The 27,736-nt window shown below is 39.5% G+C and overlaps 1 long non-coding RNA gene across 1 annotated transcript; it reads right to left on the reverse strand.

Moving 5' to 3' along the window:
* Positions 1-3,602: 3,602 nt before the first annotated feature.
* Positions 3,603-26,960, reverse strand: LOC122841266. The gene is made up of 4 exons (XR_006372367.1): positions 26,893-26,960; positions 4,084-4,195; positions 3,894-3,976; positions 3,603-3,715 (listed from the first exon to the last, which is right to left on the reverse strand). It is a non-coding gene; the product is annotated as an uncharacterized LOC122841266 (long non-coding RNA).
* Between the last annotated feature and the right edge of the window lie 776 nt (positions 26,961-27,736).

Consider the following 27,736-nt stretch of genomic DNA (forward strand, 5'->3'; position numbering starts at 1 on the left):
GAGCTGGAAGTTCATAGTGAGGACAAAGAAAATATCTTCGAATCTTCAGAACGTTAGAGGCCAAAATGTTCAAAGCTTTTTCTCATTAAAACTATATGGCTTTTTTTTTTTTTGAGTTTGCAGCAGTGGGACAGAGGAAACCTCACTGTATCTGTACCACTGGGCAGAAGGAAAGAAAAACAGCAAGAGGTCACAACGCATTTTTAAAATACCACAGAGAGAGAAAATTGGAAGGTTTCATTAATTAATGCAACAAAAGATTTAGATTTAACTATATTTGACTAGGAGAATGAAAACTGCATCAGCTCTTTCCCAATTAATATTTCCGGCTTTCATATGTGGGAAATATTTTTGCTTGAGCTATTTTACAATTCAAGAGTTTACATTTCGAAATCTTTAAAAAAGAAAGAGATAGCCAGAGAGAGAAAGAGAAAGAGAGAGAAATGAAAAACAAGAACCAATCACGAAGGCCTCTGGAGATAAAAACCACTCCACATTTTTTGAAAACAAATTTCAACAAAACAAACAAAAGCTTCACGGCTTTTGCTTTCAAGAAACATCTGAGAAATAACTTGTTTCTTCCTCCATCTTATGCGTTTCTGCTTTTCCTCAGCTTTTAACTTGAATCTTTTCGTCTCTGTCCTTCCACTCAGCTGTCGTATTGAACACTTGAACAGACTTTTTAAACAAATTTCCCATCCAGCACGTGGGAATCTTATGGAAGCCACATGAAAAAGTAAACAGATAAAGAAAAACCAACTGCTTACTTGTGTTCTTGTTTCACTTTCTTAGCCAAATCCATGCAGCCTAATTTTATGCACAGCGGTGCATCACCGCAGCATTTGCTTTTCAGCCAGACCCTCCTGCAGTGATGCATTCTAAGAAATATGTAGGCTGATGCAAAAACTGCTGGTGTTGTAGTTCTGCAGGGACGGAGGACACAGAAATTCACGCTGAGAGACAAAAAGGCTGTTTGTTTTTTGTTTTGTAGAAGCGCTGTGCTGTGGTTTATTATTCCTCCACAGAACAGACTGGCTGCTTGGAGGCCTTAACATAATGAAAACAACTTTAACTTAAACTTTGCACACGCGTCAGACGTGGATGAAATTTGAGCGTTTTCAGGGTGGAGGAAAGAAATCGCTCCGCATCTTGTACCCGAGCCCGGTTCTGGTTCTGCCGGAGGTTTCTTCCTGTTAGAGGGAAGTTTTTTTTTCCTCTCCACTGTCCCTACATGCATGCTTTGTATGAGGGATGGCTGGAAAATCAGCGACAACGCAAACGACTGTCACTGCGTCCAAAAGCGAATTCTGCTAGTTGATGCAACCTGTGGGTTTCTTTAGACGGAAACCTTCGAAAGTACTTTGAATAATTGAGCATGCTGTACTGTTTGATAACTACGATCATTTGGAAGGTATGTGTGATTTTATCAAAACGTTTTTTGGGGGGTTTCTTTGTAAAGTGCCTTGAGACGACATTGCTGTGAACTGGCGCTATCCAATTAAACTGAACTGAGCACACCGCAGCAACTTTCAAAACACTCTTCTCTTTACATTACTTTATTGGACATTTATAGCGTTTTCATTTGATCAAACTCCTCCTTTAGGTTTTGATCAAACTGATGAGTTTGCTGAAAAGGCACGGAGGATCTAAAGTTGTCAAAATCCTGAGTTTTCATGGCTGATGGATGGCCAGGCATGAAAACTGCCAATGAAGGAAAAGAGCCTTGTCTCGGTTGACTTGTTAGCAAACGTCTTTTGTTCTGGCTGATGGATTGAGTCGTGTTCTATGAGATGTTCTAAAAAGCACAAGACGCTTTATAAAAGCAATCTTGCCTACTAGCTGGTAAGTTGGAGGCTGCGCACCTCAGCATGAACTTTAAAATCCATTTAATTAGTAGGAGACGATGTATTAAACGGCCTCAGAAAGTTGGATAAGGTCCGAAATGTCAGCTGAACACTTTGTTCTGAAGGGAAGGGACAATGTGGGTGGTGTAGACCAGTGGGCTAAATTCCCCTTAGATGTGAATGAAACATTAATTTTGTGAATACAACGGTTGGACAGTGGCTCAGTGGGGAGCACCGTTGCCTTGCAGCAACAAAGTCCTGGGTTTGAATCCCCTTCTCTCATAACCCACTTTCCTCTCGACTATTATTAAATAAAGGCCACTAGAGCCCTTATTTCACAATAAAGGCTCACAAATAATTAAATGTATTTCTGACATTTAATTACAAAATGTCAGAAATACATTCTGTAATTACACTTCATAAACAAAATATCAAAAAGAAATTTGCAGGTTTCTCTCCGGGCGCTCCGGCTTCCTGCCACAGGTTAAAATCATGACTGTAAACACGATAGATAGATAGATAGATAGATAGATAGATAGATAGATAGATAGATAGATAGATAGATAGATAGATAGATAGATAGATAGATAGATAGATAGATAGATAGATAGATAGATAGATAGATAGATAGATAGATAGATAGATAGATAGATAGATAGATAGATAGATAGATAGATAGATAGATAGATAGATAGATAGATAGATAGATAGATAGATAGATAGATAGATAGATAAAACGAAGCAGGGCTATGCTAAAGTAGTCGATGTTAGCTTAATGGTTTAAAAGGTTCTACTGATTTATTGATGCAGAGGACGGGGCAAAAAATAAAAAATAAATAAACACAGATCCTGGTGTGTTTAAAAGATCCAAACATGTAAATTTAACAGTTAATGGAATTAAAAGTAAAATAAACTAATGAATAAAAGTGTGTGTCATTGTTATTGGACAAGAGTTATTAAGCACAAAAATGTTGCAAAATCTCTGATAATTTAATAAGAAAGTTTTTGGTTCTGAAGACGAATAATCAGAGTTATTAGAAAGGTAAAAGTATTTTTCAGTGGAAAACTGTATTATTATTTTTTTTTTTACCTCATACACTTTGAGTTTACAACAAATGTTTTTTCATGAATCTTCTGGTTTGGCTGTGTTGTGCTGTCCTCTTAACCCCCGGCGACTGTCAAGGCAGCGTATATCCACTCTCGCACTCTATTTTTATCAAAGGGGAAATATTATGTACACCAACTAAGATGAGCTTTACATCATGTTATAATGTTTTTCCCTGGAGCTTTGCCTGGATTTTTCAAAAAAAAAATTTTATGCATGTTCTTCAAATTTCATTCATTTTGCGTGATGAACGATCAATCGATACTTGCTTCTGAAATCGATCTCACCCACCCATCTTTTCTGTCACTGCAAGGTTCTCAGAGGGCTGCAGCAAAAGTCAGTCAACTTTGCAGCTTTTTTTGCTATACAGTAGTTAGTACAGAAACAAATCGGCGCAGGCTTTTGAATATTGGTCATCGACCAGAAAACTACACTCATATACAGATTGTTGTTAGCTAATCTAACTAAATACAATGGTGGTAGATTAGTGAATTTAAACACCTAATCTATTGATGGTGTGTGTGTCGCCTTTTGTTTTTAAGCATTTTGCAGAACAGTCATTTTCTACATCATACAGTTTTACTTTCACATTTTACAGCATATATTTTATAGCAAATCTTCTGGTTTGTCTGTGTTAATGTACTGACCTCTTAACCTCCAGCTGGTTAAAGCTGTTAGTTGCCTTTTCCCACTTTGGTTTTGGTACGCTTCCTTCTTTTGGTTAAAAGTAAACACCGCTTCCTTGGTGTTGCCGGCCAACGTGTGCCTGTGGAAAATGTAAAAGCTCAAAAGTTGCTGTGCACAGGTTTGCAGCAGCTTCCACTTGTCTCTTCTTTTTGGCACTTTGCATGGTGATTCAGAAATTTTTTTACCGCTTACAACAGCGATTATGATAACTTTCGATTATGTCTGGCGGATGATCCATGGAGGAGAAGCTGCATTACCAGCTGCTGAGAAAGCATCCGACCGGCCGAGGTAGGACAGGAGGGATGTGGTGGCCGTCAGCCAAGCAGGGCTTACAGCTGACCTGCAAGAAATAAACACATCGTTGCATTTTCCTGCTAACGCTCGCCTTTAGGATAACAGAATAGATTATTTACAGCTGTAAGCGTGCACTGTGCAGGGTACTGTCACCTGTAAGAGACCGCTGTGTTTTTAATTTTGAAGACCTCCACAGCAACGCCTCTGAATCCAGTTGGTCGTAGAAGAGGTGCCAGCATTCCTGGATCTGTAGTGTAACGGTGAGCTAAAACAGAAAGGGGTTTATAGAAGTGGTGAGTGGAGTGGAGACTAACGGGTCGTAAACAGCTACATGTTATTTGTTTTCCCTTGAATTAACGAGATTCAGATTCGTTTTTAGCCAAGTATGAGTGCATATGTGTGACGCCCAGCAGACACCATGGGGAGCAATGTTTCTTTTGCTCTACCTCACAGTAGTGTTAAGATTCTTTCACAAAACTTGGTTATCTACAACTGAAATTATAGTAAATGGGGGAATATTTAGTATTTTCTGAGTGGGGGAGTTGTGGAGCAGGACTGCTGTGTAAGGGAAAGTTTGGAAACTTCGTCCTCAGAGGCGGGGCTAGACCCAACCAAGGGCTTTGAACAGCTGATTAAAGGATTTCTCAAAAATGCTTGAAAGAATCAAGGCAACACTCTAGGTACATTTTTAATGAGAGAACAACATTATAACATCACATAAAGCTAACAGGAAGTCAATTTTACATAATGCTGCTCCTTTAAAATAAAACGATGGAGTGGTTTGAAAAGTATATAAAACAGAAAATGGACTAGAATCTGACTTGACTGGGTTTACAGTCTCGAATGCACAGGACAGATGAGAAAACCGATCGCTACAAGATTCAGGAATGGGGAGTAAGATTGACTGATTGATTTATTGATTGATTGTTAGATTAATCCATCAGACTCATGATCTCCATAGACATAAATACTCAACTCCCTATTTTTCTTTCCAGCAGCTCTCTTAACCCGGTTAATTAACAGAAGTTCATTTTCCAACACAGTAACATGGTTTGATGTTTGGTTTCCCTAAAATGGCATTAAGATAATTTGAGATTTTTGGGTGTTAAAGGTGAAATTCTAAGAAATCTGCTTACTTCTATTTTCTCTAATAAATATCAGCTTGAAATGCAATAATTGGTGTCATTCTGGTGATATTTTAAAACTGCACTTTTTAATCTGTTTTATTTTTTACATTTAGCAAGCTACATGTAAATACTGATTTGTCAGAGGGTAATTTTTTTTTAGATGTTTTTCAAAACCCATTAGTCGAGAAGAAACTCCAAGAGCCCAAAGTTTCATTCAAACACTGACTGTAAATTGTGGAGCACAACTTCAAATTATAGAGCGTTTTGCTGCTGATTGGTTGAGAGCCTTGGCTTACTGATTCTGTATGTTTATTTCTCTTTAGTTTGTCTCCCCATTGATGACAGTTCCTTCACAAGAGACATCGTCCTCCTGCTTTAAGCGTGTTATTTATTTGGATTTTCTTACAATGGGCCGGTTTGCGTGTGGAGCGTTCAACCGATCAGCCAACACCAGTCGTGACCCTTTTGAATTATACCTGCCAAAGCATCAGCGCAAATTACTTAGCAAATGACAGCACTTCACAGAGCCGGGACCAAAGGAATCAATACTGCAGCTTAAAAGCAGAAAGGAAAGAAGGAGCAGGGTTGGCAGCCAGGTTGAGTAGCATTATCAGCCCACAGATGGAACCTATAGTAGGATTTTTCAAATACATCCTGACACTTACCAGCCTGAGAAGTATAAATAGGACAAAGAAAATTATTTTGTGGCGCTGAGGAAGAGTGTTTCAAACAGTCCATTCATCTTTTGTGTTTTTGAAGGATTCTTTTAAAAGCAACGTTCCAAGTTGAGGAGTTCATAACTTAGCTATAGTCTCTTCTTCATCTTGCAAAAAACAAAAAATTGTTCCCAGAGGCTAACGCTAACTGCTAGCCCAAGACCAAATCGGATTTATATATCCCTAAAGTTACTTCCATCTTAAAGATCGTTCTATGCTGACACTTCTGTTGCCAAATGACCATCACATTTCCAAGTGTCATAGGCAGAAGTCTAAGGTAATATAAGTTGGAGACTCGGGTAGAATATGGTGTCATAGGATTGATTCTCTTGTGAAAAAAGGTGCAGAACAGAGCCTGTCAAGAGTATCAAGTAAACTGTAACACTGTGTGATGGTCTGGGATGGTCAGTTCCAACAATCCCTGATAGACAATCTCTCTTGGATCATCATAGCTCTATTTTGCAATCCTTTGAAACAAAGCTTTGTCATTGTAATGTAACACATTTTGACAAAGTCACAATAATATTGAAAACCAAGATAAATTTAAATTCATGATTAACGGTACTGTTGATATAGTTTCCTCCTACCTTCAAAGAACTGAAACTATTCCTGTTATACGTCTTCTAGTGTTGCACAAGTTTGAGTCAGTCAATCACGGTTTGAAACTCTCTGGAGTTGTACTGAATAAAGCAGGCTGGATCATGACTCAAGCCTCATTGCCCGCTGGCTGGCTGTCTTCTGTCTGATTGGGAGGAGTGTACGGTGTATGAGGCCTTTAAAGGACTGGGGCAAAAAGCCATTTCATCCTCGCTCAGGGAATGCTCAGACAGGCAACAGATGAGGTAGAGGAAAAGGAGAAGCAGGAGAAAGAACAGGGCACAGTTAACAAGTCGAACCTGGACGGAAATGAACTTTAAGGAACACCTCTGCCTGATTGCATTATCATTTTTGTCTTTTTGTGCATTTTTGTTGTTCCTAAGTCAACTAAGCAAACAATTATGCTTACAGTTCACTAAACTCTGCTATATCTCAAACCCTTTGGCATAAGAGGTAATTATCTATGGTCTGGAATGTTATTAATATTAAATGTTGGATGCTAGTCACTGGCATTTAAGGCTTCCTCAAAATGTTTTAAGACTTTAGTGGGGTAGGGCAGGTTCCTCGAATACCTTTTCTCTTTCTGCAGAGTAATTTGATTTTCTCTACATTTTCCTGCTTCTCCAGCAGGAAGAATGGCAGCAGCATAAACTGGAGTACAATATCAGCCAATAGAGGGGTTAACTGGTAGGATACGTCTCATCATAAGACCGACGGACTCTTGGTGATTCAGTGTTTCTGCTGTTCTCAGCAGCGTACATCATTGGGAATTGAAAATCGGGTTTCACTTCCAGCTTCTAAACAGAAATCCCCGACCAGGCGTTGCGTGTTTTATATCCATTTGGCTTGAATTTTGGGTGATGACAAATCTGGCCATTTTCCAGACTGCCCTGGTGTTCTTTTCCTTTCACTGCCATTTCATTGCCAGTTTAAGCATCCCTACATTTAGCCAGACAATCACATTTGCAGTCAACAAACATGAAGTACCCGTCCAGATAACGGAGAAACATATGAGATGTGAACTTTGTGATAATTGTTCCCGTCTAGACTGCATAGCATAGAGGTGCTGTACATCACAACCAACACTGGCACATTTCAGGCAGACTTGTTTTCTACACTGGCAAAGAAAATTGTGATGTTTTTTTCCCCCGCCAATTTATTTTTCAGTACAGATAGCGATCGACTGCTGGCAACAAAACACAGAATACAAACAGACAGCTCCCAAAACGCATCACAATCAAATAAAGGCTTAAAATTGAAAAACCTTCCATCGTATCCCTGCGGAGCAAAAAGTTAAACTCAGAAGCAAATGCAGTTCATGTGAAGTTTAGTCAGAAAATAAAAATAAAATTAAACAATCAACTCTGCAATTAAACTGTCTGCTTTTGCTTGTACTCTTAAAAATCTTCTGAGATCTCCCTACCTTTAGTGAGAATTTTTCATTTAGTTTCAATTAACTTAATTTAAAAGCACCTTACTGAAAGAGTTGGGGAACTATGGAAGTTTTGAGATAATATTAGAGTTGTTGTTTTTTTGTTTTTTTGTTGTAATCCAGAATAGTTTTCCGTTAGGCATTGTTTCGATGTTTTTGCTTCTTTGGTTTGGCAAAACCTGAATCCCTTAAGAGACCATCAGGGTGAGAAAAACAACCTTTTAACTTTTACAAGCACTCTGTCGATTTATTCTGGTTCCTCTTTCTATCCGGAGGCTTGAAAGTGCCACATTTTGTTCACGCATCGATTTGGCTTTATGAATCTTTTACTTGGTGCTTAAAGGTTCTGTGAGTCAGAAATTAATTGATGGGACAAACTTTAGAAAGGAGAAGCGAACGTGGCAAGGCTTTGAAATGGTAAATGGCCTGTGCCTGTATAGCGCTTTGTCAAGTCCAGAGAACTCCAAAGCGCTTTACGCGGCATTCAGTCGCACCTTCGCACGCTGATGGTGGTAAGCTACATAGAAGCCATAGTTGCCCTGTGGGCAGTCTGACAGAAGAGAGGCCGTCAAACACCGGATGCCAATTGGCCCTCTGACGAGCAGCAGGCAAGACGGGTGAAGTGTTGAAGTGTCTCACCCGAGGACACGACTAAGACAGACACTGTCAAAGTACTGCTCTTCAGAACGTCAGTGATTCAGTCTCCATCTCTTCAGTCCACGTTTCCATTAAACATTTCAAGGTGCTCCGCAGCATAGCATGAAAAGCAGCATTTGAGAGAGAGTATAAAAGTCCTCGGTGTGCTCAATACCACCCTGAATTTTGTTATAAAAGGTGATTCAACATTTTACCAGCTCGCAAAGCCACGTGACTTAATTCACAGAACGTCGGGACTCAAACTAATGGAGCCCGAGGATTTCTCTCTGTAGACTTAATCAATGAAACTGTGTCAGAGCGTAGAGCGCCGTAGAGGACAAAATAATCTCTAAAGCTTTGAATGTGGCCAGCAGCAAATAGTGATGAATCATTCCAAAACGGAGAAAGTTTTTTAACCAGTCTAGAATTTTTTTCTTTCTTTTAAAGAAGCGAACACATGGTGCAGCGTGAAAAGGTGCAGCTTAAGAGGTGGACCAACACAAAGTAGCAATGGAAAATGATGATTTACAGCTTCTTTTTTTTCCACAGAAATCTGAAACGTGTGTTGAGTGCATTAGTATTAACCCTGTGTTCCCTAAATTTAAAATCTCCCCCTGGATATTTTTGCTTATTTTAATTGCACAATTGTTCTTTGCATGTCCTGTGAGTAAATATATTTGGCCATTTATCCATAATAATTGGAACTTTCAATATCTAGAAAGTTATTTTCACAATTTACCATCTGTTGAAAGAGCACCCTGATATTGGATGGAATATTTTTTCTTTTTCTTTACATTGATACCCAATTACCACCCAACAGACAAAGGAGCACACTGGGAATAAAGTTGTGAATAAGTTCAAAACAGGACAAAGTTATAAAATAATCTAATGTCTGCTCTGAATACAGAACAATCCTGGAGAAAACCCGTTAGAGACTTTAAACCACTTTGTAACTCATTTAGTGATATCCTTTGGGTCATTGTCCATTTAGGAGACATCAGAGAGAGAGAGAGAAGAAGCCATTACTCCTTTTGGAGTAATGGCTTCTTCCTCTTTAAATAGCTTTTCAACCAATTATGGTGTAAGAGTACTTTCATTGTGGATTATCACTCTTGGTAGAAGAGAGTAGTTCAGTGTACCATTTCAGAGTGAAATGTGACAGACAGACTCAAACTGGTGTTGCAGCTGAAAACCGGACTATTCCTCCAGAGAGAGGAGAAATCATCTCTTCAGAAATGCAAGTAGTTTCAGATTAAACACACAGCAGCTTCTGACCAAAGGCAATCCTTTTCAATCACATGATGTTTAAGCATTGATGGGTCGAATGTGGATTTAAGACTTGGGTTGCATTAACACCAGCCCTGTTAAATCCTCTTTAATCCATCTGTAGTTCGTTTGTTTAGAAGGTCCGGTTCCTTTGGGGAGAAGTGAACATCCAATCGAACTCTGATGCAGGTCAGACAAGCGAACTCTGGTCTGCCTAAAAACCCAGGTCTCGGTTCGGTTGACATGAACTCTGGCGCAGTTTGAACGCATAATGGACTACAAGCAGACTGGAGACCACTCCAAAAGCAGGAAGCAAACTATAGCGCTGGGCATTCTGGGTAAATACAACAACAGAGTCTAGCACTACAGGGAGAAATGATTCTTCTGTCAGAGGCAAATAAAATCTGTATTTTATTTTTCAATGCATCCTGAGCCAGTCTGTATGCCGCATAAATAAGCAAATATTAGATGGAAATAGCTTGGAAAATATAACAGTGTGTATAATAACACACATTCAGCTGTTATTTCACAACCTTACCACCATGTCTCAAAAAACGCTGTTTTAGTTTACTTAAACTCACCCAGCGCTGTTTAATTTTAGACCATTGGGCCAGTTGACTGCCTTCACTGAGCCAAGGACCAGTTTCATCTTGGATCCTAATCCACAGCATTATGCAACTATTAGAAAACTATTAAATTACTAATAAAAACTCGGTTGATACCACATTACGTCTCTGCTTTTGTTTTCTACAACGCATACAATGGTTGGAATAATTCTGAGTGATTGAACCCAATGGGTTCTTTGCTGGTTCTTTTTGCAAACATCTTTATGTTAATGTCCTTCTCTGTGTGTTTTTGCCACAGTCAAAACTTGCCAGTATAAGGCCAGGCCGGGCTGCTCCAATTAAAACGGTATGAGAAACCATATCTAGTGACAAATGTGTCACCTTTGCAGGCAGCATCACGGGGAGAGAGAAGGAAGGCTGATTAGGAAAGTCTGACAAATTAGGCAGAGATTAAGACTCCTAAGACTTCGTTCTTTCTCTCCCTGTTTTCAGAGCAAATATATATATATATATATGGACTCAACAGGGAAAACGATAAACGGAGAGGAAGAGTACAGTACTGAAAAGATTTTTTGAACCATTTGGGAAGCTGAGCAGGAGTAGCAGGGGTTTTGAAACTGCTCCCACCTCTGCAATATTAATACTTGACATTCCTCAGCGGGATTCGCCATGGCGTTCTTGTGTGTGAAGAGATGACATTGTGGAGATTGGGTGATGATGACATTCAGTGTGAAAAACACTTCCTGTGCACACTCGCTGTCTGTTTGACAAAGAGGCAGGCTGACAGAGTGGCTGCTGTGTGCTCCTCACATTTCCACCTATTTTCATGGAAATTAAAAGTCTGGCTACCAAATGCAGAAATGCAGGCGGAGTTCTACTGGTGACGGATTGTGGGACTAATGCAGGGATTGACCGAATTTAGCAAAATCAAATTAGTTGACTGACGGAACAAATAGTTTGTAGACGTATTCCTAGATTTCTGAATTTAAAAGAAAGTTGTTCATTTATGAGTTTGAAGATGAACCAATCAAAATCTTTATAACAAAAGATAACAAAAGATATACATTTTTGAAGTAATTATGAGTCTTGGCGTATCACAAACAGCAATTTTTTTTTTAGTTAATAGGAAAATTACAACATATTTAGGCCAACATGTTCAAATAATCCTGGATCACTTTAAAGGAAAATATACAGTCATTCAATTAAGGAAACATGCAGGAGTAATATTTTGAAGAACAGTTACTGATCCACAGCTGTCTACAGATGTTTTATTTCTGCATGGGACACATAAAAAGAAAAAAAATTGAAGAACAAGCACCATTTTTCTGCTAACCAACAACACCTCAGCTGCCTTGAGGCTTGGCTGCTGACTGGACTGTCATCAGTTGTGGCATAAACAGTTGGATCCTCTTTCTATCTGTGAGTGTCAACTGCCCACATATGTTCACCACTGATATGAAGACCATCTCCCCGAAAATGTGTCATAAAACATTGTATTTTCTGCTGTCTAGGATTGTTTTTTGGGATATAGCGAGAACGGCCACGACTCCAAAGCAGCTACAACAGTATAAAATCGCAGAGGTTGCTACATCAATCACAATAAGATTTCCATCAGTCATTTTTGATCTGGACTCTATCAGAGCTGGCAGCAGGGTGTTGAGTTATTGACAAGAGGCTTGTTGCTGCGTTCTCCACACTCCCTGATGCCATTGACTCTGCATATGGAGTTCACTTCACTGTACCGCAGGCAAATCCATCCCCAGTTAAAAAGACACACACCACTCATCAGTTGGCCGAGAGTAATCAAACTTATCAATGTCAGAGTCTTCAAAGATAACTTCCAGGGAAAGCACCTTTTTCCGGATGACCAGTTATCTAGTAGGACTTCCAGACTTCAAGCGGTTGCCATTCACCTTACACATTTGGTTTTCTGTAACTGAAACTCATTAAACATTTTCATCGTTTTGGTCTTTGTTGCGGGTCCAGCTCGTCTGCTTTTACAAAGACACATCATTTCTGTTTTCTCCTAACTAATAGATGTCATATCACAGGGGTCTGTTTACAGCCATCTGTTGGAAAAGAGTGAGTAAATCCTTCATTCAATATAATATTTAAGGGATTTTAACTATTTATGTTCTCATTCAGAAATGAAAACAGCTCATAACACAGATCACCAACAGGTTTTTAAGAAACGGCGCACTGTGACTTTGGGATATCTCCCTCAGGTTTTATTTATCCAGTACCTGCATCTGTGAATGTACCAAAGTCCCACTGACAATTTCTTATAATTACATACACGCACACACCCATGTATGTATGTATGTATATATATATATATATATATATATATATATATATATATATATATATATGAAACAGTTTGTCTGAATTAAATACCAATTTAGGCTTGTTGGTATTTAATTCAGTCAAACTGTTTCCTTCTTTTTGCTCAGATGTCAGGATTTTCTCCAGTGTATTACAAGCCTGGAGGGTCAACAGGCTTTACTTCCCCCCCTTCCCACAAGGCTAAGCATTGTTTGTTTATTTTAAAAAGTTTTTTTTTATATATATATAAACCAGTAACAGTGACAGCAAAGATGGGTTCAGCTAGGGGGTGCGCGCCAATTGTGCCATCCCTGCACTTGTCCGTTTGCCTCACATGTTATCATTTCTAAATTACGATGCCTGGTCAGGCACCTCCCAATTTTTGTAACTTGGGCAGCTGGTGGATTGCCCTTCCCCAACTAGAACCCTGGAGTTCTTGTTGGGGAAATCCATTTAAAATTTGCCACATCTTTCCAAGGAGTTTGCTTATAAGCACAAAGTTGCTGTGATAGAAACCTTGGAGTTGCCACTCCGTGTCAGTGGGCCTGTTCTGAACCCCACAGTGGAAATGCACAAAAATGGCAGAGTGAATTAAACCTCTGCCATGGAGAAATGTTTGGGTAAAGAAAAAAAATGCTTTAGCTCTCATTGTCAGAATGTGCCTTTAGGGCTGAACTGAGCTTTGTGACACAATGATTTTTCCTGCTGGAAGTAGATGGGTACAGTGTGGTTAGAAAGAAATGGACAGTAACAGCTATTAGATTTAAAAGTGGCCCGAGGTGCACCAAAAAAATCTCCCCCTCCAAATTGCAGCACAACAAATCTCCACCTGGCCGGATGCGTCCTTGATTTTATGTTGTTTAGACAAAATCTACCTGTGACAGAAAACATTTTCCCAATCTTTTTTCCCGGACTATGCCACATTCACAAGCACTGAAATCCCTTTTCGGAGGCTCTCTTTTAACGTCACCATGTCACCTTCACACCGTCTAAATGTGCTTTGTTTCGCTACACATTAAAACATCTGAGCATTCTCTGACAACATATTTACATTTTATGCCTGGTGGTTGCATGCATTTGCAGAAGATGCTTTTATGTCCTAATGTCTTCCTCTGTGCCTGTATCAGAGAAACTAAGATGCCCACCAGGATGGAAGCAGCCACGTAAACTCCAGAACAAACCGATCCCACATGGGGTGATTTCAGCCTTGTACGTGCATAAGACGACTAACGAGCTGGAAAAGGAGTACCATGGACTGGACACTTTATTACAGCAGGTTCCAGGCCTTCGTGTTGATGTCTGTAGCTGTGACATGTATGTTGTCATGAGGTGAGGTGTGGTGGCGGTGAGGCAAACGCAGCGGACCCAGATATGCGGTGATGAGGAGTTTTAATGATAAATAAACAGAAAAACAGTCCACAGACCTGGCAGCACTGACGAGCGGGAGGCTAAAGCTCACAACAGGTAGCAACAGGTAATACGAGGACTTTACGTACACAGACGTTAGCAGACATGCGAAGACGTACATTGACGTAGGACCCGACGAAGACAGACACACACAGGTGACGCTAAATACACAAGAGGAAATCAGGGAACGAGATACACCTGGGGACTAATCACGGGGAGACAGGACAACACAGAGACTCAGACACACAGGAAACTAGAAATAAATACACAGAAAAACACAGAACACGACATATGTATGCACAAATATATCTACAAACATATTCATGCACATAAAGGTCAAAACATTGTTGTATGTTTATGTATTCAGCCCAGTTAACTTTGATGAGACTAAATAAATCTATATCTACTAACTTTCAGTTTCACCAAATTGCCAACTAGAATCTTCCTGTGTTTAGTTTAATGTCATTATAAATGCAGCTGTTTTGTGAAGTTTTCAGATGTTTGGTAGAGAACATTAGTGAACAAACACAAACACAGCAGACAGGTCGAGGGGGATAAAGTTTTGGAAAAGTTGGAGGCAGAGTTGGGTTAATAAACAACATGCCAAGTTCTGGACGTCTCACAGAGCTTTTCAATCAATCATTGTCTCAGACTTTGGGGCGTGTGAAGATACACATTGTTTAAAACGTAGCCCTCCATTTCTCATGTCATTTGTCTTTTTTACCGTTTCATTTTTCCTTCCAAGTTCAGCGACATTTTTATCACCTCTATTTAATTTCTGTGACTCCCATTTCTGGCGGGGCAGACACCCGGGCTAAAGCGGGTCAAAAGAAACAACGTAGAGGAACTGTGAAAATTCAAATAGCAGCTTAAGGGAGGGGATAGTGTGACAAAATGAAACACAGACATGAGTGGAGCTCATTACTCATTGTCACATACTGAGTGACAGGTATATCAGCACAGGAAATGTACAGTTTGTTGTTTCAAAGCAAAAGTGGACAGAAGCTGAAAGAGCTCTGATCTTGTTTCTTCTCATTCAGCAGCTGGCATAAATGAAACAGGAGATACAGAGTACAAACACGCACACACATCGTCTCAGTGCTTTACAGCTGCCTACACACACACACAGACACACACACGTCTTTTGATCTTCATAAGGACTTTCCATTTACTTCCCTTCATTTCTCTGGCTTACCTCTGACCCTTAGCCTACATCTAGCTTAATCAGTATTAGTATTTCCTAACCACAACCAAAACCAAAACTTTATTCACACCATATCTCTATATATAACCAGTACAGCCCATTCCAACTGACAAAAGTGAGTACCAGAAAAATGTCCTCTTTTCCACAAATGACCTCCATTTGTTGGTCAATAAAAACAAACACACACACACACACAAGCTGGAAGCCAAGATGGCATCCTCATCTACCCGTCACATACTGGCATGTAATCCTCTCTAAGCATTGCTCCCTTTCAGGGTGAGTTTTAATTGGCTGCGGTTTTCCCCAGAGGCGGAGACTGTAGACAGTAATGGTTTACCACGGGACATGTGCATTAAACATACAGGTCAGCCAAGCCACCAAGGAATACTCCAGCACATACAGTATCTCATACAGTCATCCCTTACAAAAGCCCATAGCTTAAGTATCATATATTAACTACACTATATCACCTGTCTGGGTTCACTGTAATGAATCTACGGTGAGCCGGTGCTTTCATCATCCTCTGGGTTTTAGTCTGAGCTGCTATGAGGGTTAGAGACAACACAAGTGATGAATGGATCTTTTGTCTTGTCTTCTGTCTTATCAAAGTTACCTTTGATAACACCTGTTAGTTAAGCTTGCCATGATAAGGTTGACAATAAAATGCTCAAACGTTTTACATTTTCTGACAGGAAATTCAACAGCGACGAAAGATGGAAAGAAATCAGTCAATCAATCAAACATTACTTATACAGCACCTTTCACAGTCAGATTTAACACAAGGTGTTTTACAGAAGACAAACACAGACAATTAACCCCCCAAGAGAACCATAATCAAATCAAGTAAATACACATTGCTGTTAACACAATGCAGAATAAAGAACGATGGTCTGCGGAAACATTTGTGTAGATTAGCAAGGAAAGATGCATGCATATTTCATAAAGAAAATAAATTTTAAAAATGCACAAAAATCTACAACATGAAAGAACAAATTTCTCCAAAAGCTACGATGTTCTTGACACATTTAATAATAAACAAATAAAATAAAATAAAAATGTATAGGTAGATAATAGAAGAGTGGTTGACCTTGAAGTAAAATAATAAACTAAATTAGTTAGAAACGCCAGGCTGAATTGATGCTTCTTAAGCTTGCATTGAAAACAACCAAAAGAGAACCATCGTCCACTACTATTGTCTGATAATCCGAGATCATCCAGTTATTTGTTTTCAACCAACCTAAATGATCCAGCTTCAAGAGTCGGCAAAGTACTGAAATAGCTCTGCATGGCAGCGTCTCTGAGAGCAGCCCTCTTCAACCTCCTACACAGTAAATCGTCACTATGTATTATTCTGGCTGTCTAGCGAGTTTTTCTTCAGTGACTCAAAACAGACAAACCTAAAAGCTACTGGAAGCCCACAATAGTGGTAAAAGTTCTTGGACTTGTGCTCTTGTAATTGATGATTCCTAGCAACAAACAACAGATTGTTCACGCCTGCAGCTATGCTGGCAGAATTTATAATTGTGGAACATGGATTTGTGGAAAATTTGACAGAAAACTACCATTGGTTGCTTGTCTGGCAACAGGAGAGGTGACATAATGCTTGGTGTGCTTCCTTTAGCCTTTATTGTATTTCCGCATAAGTTGCCTTCATAAATCTTTTAGTATATATGAAAAAACACCCATCATTGCTAACATGGATGCTGATGGAAAATATTGCAACACTTCCACACATCGCCTGGCGCTCGCAAAGTAGGTTTTGTCACCTTGCAGGATCCTCCTCTGTATGGAAAAGGATGATTGTTTTTATCATTACCATTTCTCGAAATAGAAATAAAAATGTATTTCTGACATTTACATCATATTTAATTCTGTACATTACAACAACCTCAAGAACAACTTGTGAGTGAAAATCTTTGCCTTCTCGTTCCTTTGTCTTGTCCAACAGTCGGCTAATTGATCATTTGTTGTTTTAGACGTTGTCAGAAAGTTTCGAAGAACTGCCCCAACCAGTGTAAGATGTCTCAGGAGAAGAGAGATTTAATACACTATTCATTGTGGTGGTCAGATCTGGGAAACATGCATTTTTTCAAAGATTTAGCTTTGAGCCAAGGCCATTGCAATCATTTGTTGGGACATCAGTAATAGATTTTATTACGTCCAGGATTAATATACCTTAGGCATCACTGATTATTGTACAAAAATACTTTTTTATTCAGAAGGTGATGTTTGTAACACGATATTGGGTGAAAAACAAAACACGCACCCGTAGACCCTAGCGTAGGAACAGCACAATTTTGCCTTTCTCCGTTATTCCATTACCTGTGAATTTATCCATGAACATGTCACGCTTGATTAAAGACAGCTCACACTTCTTGGACAAAACAAGTAAATAAATAACAGCAAGGTAACTCTTCAAAACTAGGTTCAATTATCCACAGGCAACATAATAGGGGTTGAGCGAGGGGAGTGTTCCGACAAGTGACGACCTTTGTGCCTTGAACCTTCCTGCAGACACGCAGTCACACACACATAAGTAGACCACCTCATCCAGCAAATTCGAAGTCATTCATCATGGTGTCAGAGCGTGGGCCCGTGGGGAGGACTACGGCGTAGAAACCTCTCGAATTAGAATTCTGTTTCCATGTCGGCGCGCCTCTTGTTTGCCAGTTAGGGCTGGCACTATTGATATAAGTGGGTGTGTTTGCGAAAGGTACAAAGAGAAGAAGAGCCCATTTTAGATCTTGAACATAAAGCAAAAGCAAAAATGATACAGCCTAATAATACTTATTTTGCAAATTACATGCAGAAAGGTTGAAAAGCTTCCAACTGTTTTGGCTTTTTACGGTGTCTTTTTGTCAGTTTTGCTGAAAACCTGCATAGCGGTTACTGAAAATTGTAGGTGTGTGGGTAGCTGTGTGACTCAGCAAAATGAACGCTTTCCTAGGTTCAGTTTTCAGTCTTGGGCCATTTAATGAAAGTCTTCCTCTTCTCTTTCCTGTCAGTCTACACAAATAAACTGAACTTACAGAAACTATTGCTGTGCTTCTACTGACACTAGCTGCATTTCCATTGCAAATGTGCACAAAACTTTGTCTGTATTCCTTTGATTTAGAAAAAAAAAATTTATTTCACAGTTACGGCGTTTCCAAAAAATAAGAAATGCAATTAAAATTGCATGTAGATAAGTTTGTTCACAAGATAAGTCATTAAAACAACATTCCACGCCATTATCCTTCAACCACTTCCTGTTTTGTTCTTTGTGGTTTGCACCAGTAGCAACATCCAGTTTTTGATCATTAAATTAATTACAAAAAACCCCCCATCTCATCCTAGCACAAAACATTTGAGCAATTTGCCAATTTGTTTTCAAATTGGCAAATTTCTATTAAACATATTTATTTTTGAATTGTCAAATTGAGCAGTGATATGGTCAATGTAAACACAGCTGTGTTTTTATCATCAGATAAAAATGGTCTGTTCTGGTCTGCTCTGCATCCCCAGAACCAGAACCAAACGAGGAGAAGCGGCATTTAGCATCTATGCACCAAAAATCTGGAACAAACTTCCAGAAAACTGTAAAACAGCTGAAACACTGACTTCCTTTAAATCTCAACTAAAAACCCACTTGCTTAGAGTTGTATTCGAAACGTAATCAATTGCAAATTTATTGGTGTTGTGTTTTTATTGTTGATTCTATGTTGCATTGTATTTTGTGTTTGATTTGATGTAAAGCACTTTGAAATGCCTTGCTGCTGAAATGTGCTATACAAATAAAGTTTGATTGATTGATTGATTGATTGATCAGAGTCAATAAAAACACACTTTTGACTTTTTGTCATGTTGAAGTCCTTTGAGACTGTAGTGCAGGCAACAATTACTGGCAAAGAATAACAACTTTAACAATTTATTGTCAAGAAAGAGTTTCTTTTGGATTCAGGGGTGAATCAGGAGGTCACTAAGGAGAAAAGTGTTTATTTTAGTAAAATGTTGAATGATAGAATGATAGAATGATAGATTATAGCAGTTTTCTTATTGTAGAGGAGTTGGTCCAGAAAGGAGTTATGTAGGTCAGTGGTCCCCAAAAAATAATTAAATATTTCCGTTTTATGTCTTATTTGAGTCTGGAGGATCTTTTATTTTGAAAACTCTACTTTTACTCTTCGCAGTAGCAATGTAAAGACCAGTGATGTCACACGTCTGCCTTGGTTTCACCAATGAAGACGGTCTTAGTAACGACTGTGTTCAATGAGCTACAAAAAGATTATTTTTTTAGTTTCCGATCTGCCGACCACCATTTAGGGCTGATCCAGTGGGAAATTCTATCCATGTTCTTAGACATCGACAGGCACAGCAACCGAGAAACCACAAACTAATGGATGAAGGTGTTGACGGCTGCCGTGTCAGTAGTTTTATGTACAGATGACATGACAGGGATTTACAAACGATGGTTTTCAGCTGAAGATATCTGGAAAAATTAGGTCACAAGTAGTGAGATAAATGTCAATTCAGTTTCAGACAAAACAGTTTGGTATTTTTAAAAGTAGCTTCAGTGCATATTAGGCTCAATGTTATCACCATTCGTCATTCTGTTCTTAATAGATGTCAGCTGGTTGATTAACACGACTCTTGGCTCCGTTAGCTGGCCTGCAGTCTGCTGCTTTACAGAGATGCCACTCTAAAGGCCTTACATTAATAACACTAATGGGCCGAGCTTCTGAACTCTACACAGCAGAAGTGTCGGAGCAGCCGACTTTGTGTCTGAAAATAAATCAAATGAGCGGGAGGCCGGTGGTGCGCAGAACTAGGTAAGAGAGAGACGGAAGATTCTCTCGCCTTTATTACCAGGGACTTTAAAGAGTAGGAGCAGTACGGTGGAAAATGTTTCCAGTTTTTAAAACGCCTCTTGTCTGGAATCTTGGCTTAATGAAGAGCTGAAGTGATTTTATAACCTGTAGATTGTTGGAATCAAGATTCATTCTAGGTAATTACACTCACACCTACTGGCGACATTTTGCCTTTCACGCGGCCTCCTTACGACAGCTCGGTCACTGACAGTCGTCGTTTGCGTTGGACTCATTATTCGATGGGATTTTATTAAAGGTGACCGTGTGCTTTGACCCTCACACTTCCCCTTTCATGAGAAAGGTGAGCTGAATGTTGCGCTGCGTAATGGGAAAACGAGTAAACCATCTCTATCAAACTGTTGGTCTTTCATGGGTGAAATGGAAATCTTTTATGTCGCCACGAACGCTAAAGGTCAACGAGCGAGAGAAGCCCGTCAAGACTTCAGGCTCGACTGCTTGATTATTTATCTCTTTCTGTCTTTTTATGTTCAAATGTAAAAGTCGGCAAGCAGCAAGAAAAAAAAATGGCATTTGCATTTGAAGTAATGCTGAGGGAAAAAGATGAATATTTAAAGGTGAAAAACCTGCACAGTGCGATACGTATCAAGTATGCACATAACATTACTTTTCGTGAGCAAATGCAGCCATGCAGGTGTTATGTTAGGAATACACACTCTTGCATCAGCGCTGACATATCATTTTCACTGTTGCTATTTTTCCAAGAAAGTTTGGAAGGTTCATAAGTTCATAAAAGAAATATACTGCACAGCGGTGAAGGACCAGAGCCAGGATTTTCTCAGGAAAATTATGACAATATCACTTTTCACATGACTGGAGGCTGTGTTGCATTGTGCATCAACGCTGTAACTCGGTCAACTCAGGAGTCTGTCACTGCGGAGGAACAGAGTGCTCTCCTGACAACGCTGACCTCTTATGGTACGGTGGTCAGCACAAGAAAAATTAGTGGAAGCACTCGTGGCGTTCTACCGACACAATGGTTCTGCAACCTCTGAACAGGAAGTGGTTCACAAAAGAGAAACTGTTTCTGTTCCACACGTAGTAAATCACCACAGCATGTCTGGATGAAAACAGCAAAAACATTCATTGGGATAATGTAGTAATATGTATCTAAAATATTTCATGTGAAATTCCACTGGACAATAAATCAATAATATATATATATGTATATATATATATATATATATATATACATATATATATATATATATATATATATATATATATATATATATATATATATATATATATATATATATATATATATATATATATATATATATGTATATTGGGATAGACACCTGATTAATATCAAATATTTTAAGTAAAATCAATAAATAATATGTTTGACGGATTATTCAGTAATTTAATTGAACTCCAGTCCAGAACATTATGGGAGATGTAGGCAGAGAAAATGCTTTAGCCGTTCAACCTCTCAGAGCTAGCTAAGCTTGTCTGGTGGCATCGACTAATTCACTCACTCTTTGGTTACCTAGCAACAATCTGGTGAGTAACTTGCAAGGTTATACAACACCGTGGAAGGAAAACTGTGGATAAAACAGGAAAGGTCACCACACCAGTTTTGCAGCATTTCAGATACTTAAAACAAAAAACTGATCAATAATTATCGATATCGTCTGATAAGAAATGCTTATTTTGTGATATGTTTTTCATCCACATCGTCCAGCCCTAAATACTCTTTATTAGATGTTAGGATATCAAAACACTCTGGGACTTCTGCTCCTCAGAGCTGCTGTCTCCTGCCAAGCTTCCGCCTCACAGAGCAGCCCTCCACCACGTCTTTCCCTCTCAGCTCCTATAGACTAGCGGCAGCAGCAATTAGCAAACAGCTGGGAGAACTGCGGATTTGTGGAGCTCATTATATAAACTGTTTCTCTGTCCAAAGCACCGGAGGACATTTGTACCTGGCTTAACGGAGAAATGTTGTGATGACAAGTGTCAGAAAGAGCTGTAGTTTTTTAAAGAAACTACAGTGTCAAACTCCGAAATCAAAGTTATGTGTGATACATAGATCACTTTTATATCTGCTGAAAGAAACATTGTTCTATAACATGGCACTACTATGTGGCGGGAAAATACACAATACTGCCCCTTTAAAACAAAACTATGGTGAAATAATAATTAGTGTGTCAAGAATAATGATAATTTTAGAGAGCCTCAATTTATTTCTTTAGCCCATATTTTTTTTGTGTGGTTTCAGAAACTAACAATCTGATGGGACAGATCCCCAGTTTCCCCACTGTCTGACCGTGACATTTGCCGCAGTCCTCCTGAGCGTAATGGTTAAAAGGATGAAAGTAAGATTACACAAATCTATTTATTTTTTACTTAGATTCGTCTTACAGCCACCACAAATACTACCGAGGAAAAACCAACAGTAGCTCTGCATAACTCCAAAAATATCCCACACTTCAACAATTCTCCTGTACTGCGCGTTTGTGCAGACCATTACATTTCCTCACTGCTTGAAACGTCCTGCCAGTGAGAAGATACTTCCATCCTGTTTACGTCTCTCTACTCATGATCTCATCTCATCAGTCTATTACTGTTTTATTCCCCCAACCTCCCCCGTCTTCTGCTGACTTCCTTCTCCCCGTCAGCCTCCAGCCGGTGTGTTGGTCCAGCAGCTCTGGGCGTCCCCGGCGGCTGTTCACAGCACTAATGGGGTGCAGAAAGAAAGAGACACGTGTAGAGGAAGAGACAGGCCACTGAGGTATGAGTGCTGGTGAGGAAGAGGGGCCACCGATCGATGTCAGAACCTCGTGGGGAAACCGCAGCGCAGCAGGCGCTACAGCAGGTGCTACAGAAGGTGATGTATGTGAGCTCGAGTTTTCCCTTCGAAAAGTCACAGAGGACCAACATGAGCCGATCGTCTGTAGAGTTCTTATCAACGGGGAATTCATCTACCATCGATTCTGAACATCAACGCCGAGGTTTAAAAGCTCTACGGAAGCCTTTTAGGTTCATTCTAAACTGAATAGCACAAACGATTTCAGCTGTCAATACTGTTGGTCTAAACATGAGAAATGTGATGGCAGTTTTAAATTAAAAGACAAGCGATGGCACTAGTGGTCAACCGTATGCATGCTGCAGGCATTCAACGTGCGAGACACTGCCGCAAGACGGTGATGTAAGGTGCAGCAACACCTGGCAACCGTGAACAAATGTATAGGTCTGCACTGCAACAAATAAATACATAAATAAATCTTACCAAGTATTTTTGGTCTAGTTTGTACTTAATACTTTAGTTCACTTTAAATAAGAAAAAACTAACTTACAAGTAATTTTTCAGCAAAAAACAGAAGTCAACAGTTCCTTTTGACCTATAAATGGAATAATGATCTGCCAGTGTTAGCAACTCTGGGTTACGTTGGTGATGCCGCTTATCTTTCACTTGTCTGCCAAGTTTAGTCCTGCTGTGTAAATACAAGTGAGTCAAACGTGTCCACATTAAAGTGCAGCTCAGGATACCGAGCCGGGCTCTGGATCAGAAAGCAGGTTCTGGATCTGAACTCAGGGAAGAGAGTTTCTCTCTGTCCCATCTTAATGATGAACCGGGTCCAGGTCCATCACAGGATGGATGGTGTATTCAGAAGGGAAACTACGGTTTCTTACACCCCTTTCCCTCCCTGCTCCCTATTAGTATTTTCCTAGAAATATTCCCTCCTCCCCCCACGGCTCTTACGTTAGTTTTACTCCCCCCTCCTCTGACAGTAGCACCGGACAGTCATTTCCCAAATTTGACAGGTATGAGTGTATTTGCAGACATCTATGTTGGGAAGTAATATTGACAATAAATAGATCGTTAACCCCATTGGGGTTACAGTGGTTACCCCACTGTTATCTTCAGTGAGATACAACAGGGAGGAAAAAGTTAGATTCACTGGTTTGGTGAATAAGGCACATTTATTGTAACTTGGGTTTAAAAATAAGTTGGTAGACAAGAGAAACTGGAGAGATTCTGATTCTAGTTTCACCTGCCTCCATACAGAGACGGTTATTTCTCAATTTATATTCCCAAGTATTGATTCCTCTAGAATTTTCGCTTTGGATCCTCGGAGGATAACAAAGTCCAGACAGCGCCTGAGCTTTAATGCAACACCGCTTCCTCCTCCCAAGCTTTCCAGTCTCCCTCTGGTCTCAACATGTTTGACATGATTGAAATTCCAGTGGAAGAACAGACCGAGTTCCTCCCTGGTCAGATCCGCTTCAGGCAGATCTACCTTTATATAGTGAAACACACACACACACACACACACTCAAAAAAAAAAAAAGAAAAGTAGATTGAAAAACCTCAGGTTGGAGAGCTAACCGGTTCCAGCTTAAATTAGCGAGAATGAAGATTGCGGAGTTGGGATTTCTAGTGTCCAATTCTACAATGTGTCCCTCTGATAAGAATCCCATTTCATTATGTCTGGCCATGGGGGAAGATGTAGATGCCAGCAGAAATTAAGGAGGCAAATTGTCTGACAGAGGAGGGCAGTCTGAAAACGAATGATTAGCGCTGAAGTAAAGGAAGAAAAGTAAGGAAAGGAAAGAAAGTAGGAAAGAAAAGTTGGAAAAGAAGAGAAGCAGAAGCAAATTTAAAAAAAGAAAATATTTCCAAGTTTTACTGTAAAACTTTGGAAATCTTTTCTTTTAAAGATTTCCATTTGTATTGGGAAGAAAGGCTCGACTTCCACCAAAGTTTTGTGTACATGTTAAGCATTTCTCAAAAAAAAAAAAAAAAAAAAGTGCCAAGTATCGTGAATTAAAAAAATAAAACTGCAGATTGACCCTTTCAATCTTTTGAAATATAAGACAATCCCCCCCCCCCGTTGGCGCATGTTTGTCCGCCGATTCTACCCCCTGCCCCCCGCCGCCGACAAGAAAAGAAGTGTCCTACTTTTCACAAACCCAAATCTGGTCACCCTATTTAAGTGGGTTAACCTTGTTTAGGTCGGGCTTATATTTTTGATGTAGCATAGTCCAAGTTTTGTCAGTGAACATCAAGGTTATTCCATTTTTGTGAAGTAAACTATTTTACTAGTTTTATCAAATTTACAGTATTAATACCGATGTGTGTTCTGATATCTCCTCTTCAAGGCAAACCGACGTATGAAATGAATTCACTCAATCCAGACTGATTCTGGGTCACTGTAAGGTAAACGCCACATCATGAGGCCGACATGCTCGTCATTTAAAGAGGTGATACAGCAAAACCATGATGGATCAACAAGTTACAGAGACTGTTTTCATTATTTACCCCAGAAGAGGCAAATAATGAAAAAACAGTAGCAGATAGGAGGATAGGAGCTCAGCAAGGCTCCACACTTTGAAGAGGAACAGGAACTATTTGTGTTGAAATAAATGTGTTCAGTTGGAAGTGGCTGTTTTCTCTCATTTTATAATTTAATGTGGTAAACATTCATGAAACGTTTGATTCGCCTGCAAACGTGATGAAATGAATCACATTTCATGTAAAAACTTGATGTTTAAAATATTTCATGTAATACACATATATGTAATGAAAGACTCTGTTTTTAAATAAACATTTTATGTGATTAAAGTACAGACATTTTATAAGCTGCAGGTCTGAGGCTTTTTGTTAGCATGTTTTCTATCTTATAGCTTGATAGGAAGCCTTATCCAAACTGGCAACCCACATTAATAAAATGGTGAAATAATATTGACAACAAAACACTATTTATAAAAGATATCAACCTTTTTTCTACATAATCCTAACAAACGTTATTGATGTTCTCTTCACAATATTTATTTATTTACTATTAATCTATTGGTATGATTTGTTCATTAAATTGCCATCTATATTATTTTTTGGTCTCAGGAAATGACTGAGGGATGAAGAGTCTGATGTTTGGTTCTGTAGGTTCTTTAGGTTCTGCGTTTCCTCTCCTGATCCATTCTGTCTGATATCAAACCCACTGGGTGCCACTGAATATCGCCGACACGTTTATTTTAATGCCCTTATTAAACTTCACTGTGACTGTTGTCTTCCCCCTACCATCTATATTTTTGCCAGAGGTTTTACTTTAAGGACGGTGTAGTATCGGGTGGACATTTTAAAAAGACACTGGTTGATAGCAGCTCACTGCGGCTGCGTGGTGTCCGCTAGGTAACCATGACAACAGCGTCAGTTCGTGGAGTCCTATTTAGGTCACGCAACGACAATTTAGCTGACCTTAATATTTCGCGTGTTTTGGTCATTATTATTACACTTATTGTTGAGATGTGTGTGACCGCTGTGTCTGTCAGACATTTATAGCAACACGGAATAAATCGCGTCCCGTATTGGACAACAACAACCAGCTGTCATTTTATCCTAGCTTAAGCTAACCTGAATATTTACAACTCTCTAGTTGATACACTGACATTACTTACCTTCTGTCTTTCAACCACTTTAAAAAGCTTTTCTTCATCTCTCCAACATCTTTATCCTTCCCCCTCTTCCGTTTCTGTTTTGTGCTCCGGAGTTTTTTCTGCGCCTCGTCTTTAGCTCCCTGTTGTCGAGGCACTACGACGAATTTAAAAGAAAGAAAAAAAACGCGCCTCAGCGTGTTCTTGAAGGGCCGCTGCCCAAGCTACCTGTATGGGAGGGGAGAGCGGCTGGCAGGAGGGGAGGGACGCCTAATCAGTGCTATTCCTCTGTTATTGATCATTTCATACACAAACAGCTGTTAAGTACTTAAAATGCTGACTAGAAAAAAATCCCCCTCATCGTTTTGCGCCCCTATGCGTTGCATGCACTGCAGAGCCACCTTTTGCGCCACTGTATGTGTAACCCTTTCGTTGTTTGTCACCTAATGTGTTATGAACAGAAATAATGTGACTCCACACAACTGGTCCACAGCTCTACCAGCGCTCCTCAGAACTCTGTTTTTTTTTTATTTTTATTTTTTAGATAGGCTCTGAAAACATTTTACCGAGGTTTATGAATTCCTCCTGGAAACAGCAGTCATAACAGCAATATCTGAAAATCAGAAACGTCGCCATACAGAGTGAAGTTCATTTGTTGCTAAAGGTTAGATGATGCCATAATAACCTCCAAACACACGGGGACATTAAACTGAAGGCTACCTCCAGCCATAAGCACAATGATTAATTGATGTTTTCTCTCTGGAAGTTCATTAGCGCATTTGCTCCCTCAATAACAAAACACAGCCCACCTTTCTGTGCTCTCACTTACTCACCCAATTGGACTCCTATAAGTGGGCAAGAGCATGTCCTCTCTCTGCTATTGATCCGAGGTCTGAACAGAGGCTGCAGGACTTTTACAGATTGTTGAGGAACCAATAAAAGGAAAGAGTACACAAAGTTAAGCAATAAGTCGGACAGTAAAGTACGAGGGCAACGGGCTCGGGCCTTTAATCACTGACACAATTCAGTTGTTACTATAGAAACTTGTTGGCGTCAACAGGGCACTCCGTAGGAATGTTGAAGCTGCTTTTATATATAGACCACTTAAAAATGATCGGTTTCTCTGATTTGACTTTTTGTAGGTATATGTTTGAGTAAAATGAACATTGTTCTTTTGTTCTGCTGACGACATGCCTCTGACAATTCCAAGCAAACATTTAGTATTGATTAGCAGAAAATGAGAAATGGTCAAAATAACGAAAAAGACGCAGCCTTTCAGACCTCAAA

The sequence above is a fragment of the Gambusia affinis genome, linkage group LG12 (genome assembly GCF_019740435.1).
Source record: "Gambusia affinis linkage group LG12, SWU_Gaff_1.0, whole genome shotgun sequence".
In the NCBI taxonomy this organism is placed as follows: domain Eukaryota; kingdom Metazoa; phylum Chordata; class Actinopteri; order Cyprinodontiformes; family Poeciliidae; genus Gambusia; species Gambusia affinis.